The sequence below is a fragment of the Gigantopelta aegis genome, unplaced genomic scaffold, assembly GCF_016097555.1.
Source record: "Gigantopelta aegis isolate Gae_Host unplaced genomic scaffold, Gae_host_genome ctg7565_pilon_pilon, whole genome shotgun sequence".
Lineage (NCBI taxonomy): Eukaryota > Metazoa > Mollusca > Gastropoda > Neomphalida > Peltospiridae > Gigantopelta > Gigantopelta aegis.
Genome location: NW_024535918.1, coordinates 1,008 through 5,984, shown reverse-complemented (window position 1 = coordinate 5,984; position 4,977 = coordinate 1,008). Strand labels below are relative to the sequence as shown.

The 4,977-nt window shown below is 33.1% G+C and overlaps 1 pseudogene; it reads right to left on the bottom strand.

Annotated features, from left to right (window-relative positions):
• Positions 1-291: 291 nt before the first annotated feature.
• On the bottom strand, positions 292-4,484 carry LOC121366869 (annotated as a pseudogene).
• Positions 4,485-4,977: the final 493 nt, after the last annotated feature.

Genomic DNA, 4,977 nt, shown 5'->3' with positions numbered 1-4,977 from the left:
ACTAGTTAATGTAACATATATCAACTTTAAGCCTAAGTACAGACAATAAAGAGGTACCACATATAATGGAAAAAAGAAAAAAGAAAACGTAAACAGATGGCTGGAAAATTCCTTTCTCTTTACAGTAGAGTACATCGTTTCTTTTCTTTTTTCTGGTTTTTTTCTGGTTGCTTTGAGTTGATTTGCCTGCACAAGATCATTAGAAATCTGAGACAGATATGATTCATTATTAATATAGTTTGGTATTGTTATGAAAGCCACACCCAATGTGCAATTTAAATTTGTAGTGCACTACTTCTGAGACATTATTTTGGCTTTAGCTGAAGACTCCATAAAAGTAAAATGTTGTTCCATTGACGAGCCAAGTTTAAGCCTTGCGTCTTTACCAACAAACTCTTTTCATCTTCCAAATCGACTTATTACCAAAACAATCCCATATGGAACCTCTAGGGAAGAAACAGAGGAACAGGTTATTGGACGCTCTGTATAAATTGATTTGAAACGAAACTTACTCATCAGCATCTTATGACTCTTAAGGATTTGATCTCTTAAATCACCCCAAATCATTTGAAAGTAGACGGTTATTTATTGAATAGACAAGAACGAACCTTGTCCATTTTTTCATGTAAAGATCACGGCATAGCAGTGAATTGTTCTATAGGAAAGGAGGGAAAAACAGGGTTCTATTGTAATTCTCACCTAGCCAACTTTAAAATAGTTTCAATAATTATCTCATTTCTCTAGAGGGATTACCAATGCTTGTGTCACAGAGGATAATAGCAGTATCTATTCCCAGTAAATGGCAAAAATCATTCCTAAACTTGTATCTACAGAAATCATGGACATAAAATGGTTTTTTTCCAAATGATATGACCACAAATATTGTAATGGCATGTTGAAAGGCATTATGTAAATGTTACGTGTTCCTGCTGTATCTAAAGATTTCCAACCATACATTGTTGGACCAATCTACTTCAATTGCTAACCAGAGAGAGGCACAACAAAGCCAAATGTGTACATATGGAAAAAGCACCAAACAAAAAAACTTCCCTTTCTATAGGATGTCCTCAATAGTTGGGGTCAATAATTTCTCCAACAAAAACAGACCTTTGACAAAATTGAAAACAGTTACGCAAGAAAGGTATGAATGTGAAATGAGTTGTGTAAGTGCAAATGTGGTTTAAGTGGAGTGGATTGAAGAAATCACAACGTAATGGGGGGGAACACACAACTAACAAATTGCACTCTTAACCCACACACCACAGAACCAAGAAAACAACCAACTTATACTCACGCATAAGTGACTATGAGAGCGAGGAGAGCGAAAGAGGGGGGGGGGGAGGGAAAGAGAGAGCGGGGGGAGGGAGGGAGAGAGAATAGTAATTTTCATGGTTATATAACACATGTTGACAATTCTAAAGTTAGTTAACAAGTCTTAGGGACTTGGTGAACCAAGTTAGCCATTGATATGTCCAAGAGAAATATTATTATAGAGTCAATGATCCAATCTAAAAACAATAGTAACCATAATTACGTATCTATGTGTGATCTGTATATGGCAAGGAGGAAACATAACACCAGATGATTTCAATGTACCAATAAGAGAGTGGGAGTAGGTTAAAAAATATCAAAATAGTCAATAATTACTGGGTTCTATAAAATGCTCATTAGTGATTATATGACAAACATTAGGAACAAAAATTGGATGCATTATGGATGGTGGGATAAAACAACTTTACACTTCATTAACAGAAAAACTGAGGGTTCACATCCTATATCACCTCTTTTTAACCAAATATGGTAATGATTTAAACCAAATACATATTAAATGATACCCACCAAAAACCGAGATAAACATGTGAAATAAATGCATAACTAACAGAAAGACCAACCAATAATTAATCCTCTTTCAGACAACAAACGAGGAAATCCCTACTAAAATTAAGGCAATCATTAAATTTACAACCAATCTATTAAATAAGTTTAAAAAAACACCAGTGAAAAACAATGTTAAACAAAGGTATTACCAAAGGGGGGCTACTAAGGTTTTAAAAATTAAATACAAAGTTTTATAGATATATATGCAATAATTATTTTTTTTTTTTATAAACAAACTTAAACGCTTAACACAAGTAATTCCATGAATATGACTTGTGGTCTACAAAAGTAGTGCCAAACTAATATTATTATTAAAATAGCGGGGATGGTTGTTCTAATGCTTATCAGTGGGGCAAGTATACGTAATTAAACAAAGTATGATCGATGATGATGGATGTTGCTAGGTGATGAGCCACCTTCTCTTGCCCACACATGTTATAGGTAACTAAATGGAGGACGATACAAGTGTTACTTAATAAAAATTAGAATTGTTCTAATCTTTTCTAATGAATAAATCACAGGACAAAATACGAATAGAGATATAAAAATAATAGAAAATCAGTCATCATAGACGTAAACTTAGTGGGTCTATACAACAATTACAATGTGTCACCATGAAATCAAACAGTGTGCTTGAGTGTGTGTGTGTGAGTGTGTAGAACAAAGGGAAGTTGTAGGTAATCATTGCTGATGACATTAGCAGATGTTACCTACTCATTAAGGTAAATATAGCAACATGTTATTAATAAACACTAAAGACTATGATACATATCAAAACTACAAGTATTATTATTTTTTTATATCAAACCAAAATATGGTAATTGGATTAATGCCTTCTTAAAACTTTATGTTAACACACAATGCTAGGACATAATATAATGGCGGGGCGGTACCAAATAGAAGAGATGGTTCTAGTTGTTAAGTATCTAGAAGCAGGGGGGTTCAACAGAAGAGTATTTTCACAATTTCAACACAAAATTATGGGAGTAAAAAAAGCGCTTTTAACTCACCAATCCGTGTGATTATGAAACTTCTACTTGAATAAAGACGGGTTCCAACTTTTGTAGTGGCTTTTTACTAGAAAGAAAACTGTAGGAGGATAGCTTTATACCTAGAGAACTAACCCTGTTTTTGATCCACACTTCCAAGACTGATTACTAAGTGGAGGTGTGACCGTCGGAATTCAATTTGATTGGCCACAAAAATAGCACGCGTTCACTATTTATAGAATATATGCGGACCTGTTCTAAAAATAGAATATATTCAGGTGCCTTCATCATGGTTGGTTATTGTTTATCATTAAAATTAGTAGAACATTTATACATAATTTAAAGTCCACACCAAAGATCATTACCAATGGTTTTTGTAGTTTAGTCTTTAGAAGTTATTACACTCTGTTTACCATAGCAATCAAAGGTGGGACATGTAGTGCTCAAAATAACACATGCAACACCTTTATAGTAAAACTAAACATCTACATTAAAACTTTAAAACATGATGACAATTATGAAGTTTGAACAACAAAGTCCATTGGTCATAGATGAAATACAAGGACTTATAGAAGAGTACAACTGCTTTTCTCTCGTTTAGTTTTTCGTTGTGGCTGTTTAGAATCAATTTGCTTGACAAAGGTTATTGAAAACCTGAAAGAAAAACATTAAACTTTTTATGTTTTATATATAAATCATTACCTCTGAAAACATTATACACACGATTTAGCAGACGTTTCATAAATTGCACGCCCACTGATGAGCCAAGTGTAGCGCCCTGATCTCTCCCAAACAGATCTTTCATCTTTCTAAAAGTCACATTTATTGCCCACAATTAACATAGGGATCTAGAAGAAAATATTATTAATAAAATAAGTACATGACTGTGGGTGTACACGTAAGAAAAACAATTTCTTGATCGTGTCGACGCACAATTAATACTCCCTGGCCCAGAATATGCAAAAATTTAAAATAAAAGTTCATGATCAGGTTATTGAAAACTTTGAGTTTGGCTTAATGAAGCTTGATATCATGATGTGGTTTTCTGATACCAAAAAATCTGAAGTATGTAACATATTTTATATATCTTGCATTACATACATTGTCAATGTCTTTCACCCTAATAACATGATCTCTAGGCTCGTCTAGGTCATTAAAAGTAGACAATGAAGTAATTGAAATAAAACAAGAGCAAATCCATGTCATTTTTAATGTACAATCATAAGCATAGCTGTGAATTGAGCCTAGAAAAGAGAGAAATAATTATTGCCAAAAGTGTTACAAGTCTAAGTTCCTGCTGTATCCAAAAATTTCAAACATATATTGCTCACCATCTATTTCAACTGCTAATGACAAAAGAAAATGAAATTAAATAGAAATGTTCCCATATACCCTTTCTGTAGGAGTCATCAATAGTGGGGTCATATGTTCTCTACAAATAGACCTTGTACAAACTGAACAGTGCTAATGAAGGGAAACTAACTCGAGAGTGCAAACAAGTTGAAATATAGTATATGTTGCATGGTATTTTAAAGTGATAAACATAAGCCTAAACATACCAATGCACTCTACCAACACCACCAGAACCAAAAGAACAACTAGCGTGTATTCACGCATAGTGACTGAGAGAGGGGGAGAGAGAGAGAGAGAGAAGGAGAGAGAGAGAGAGAGAGAGAAAATTATAACAGTCTCTTCCAATATTTCCAATATATATATTACTAATAAAGAGATCAAAAGATCACAATAGACAATATTTATCATTGTCATTATTAATTCTAATAATGAGTTAGTACTAAGGAATTAAATCTGAAAGTGATACAGATGAAAGGCAATTATAATATTATAGTAGGAGTTTAAATTTTAATACACTTCAGTTCATTTTTAAGTAATTTTAATTATTACAAACAAGAGCTACACAAAAATTATAAAAACTCACCACAAAATGAGATATAGACGCAACTAATGAAAATTAGACTTCACAAATTATCTTTTACTTCAACGTGAGAGGTTTTGGAAAGCAGTATGAGGTGTCGTCAAAAATATGATGATAATGTTCTCACTTTTGTAATAGTGTTAGGGGTTGTTAGTACTTACACCTTACCATATAGGA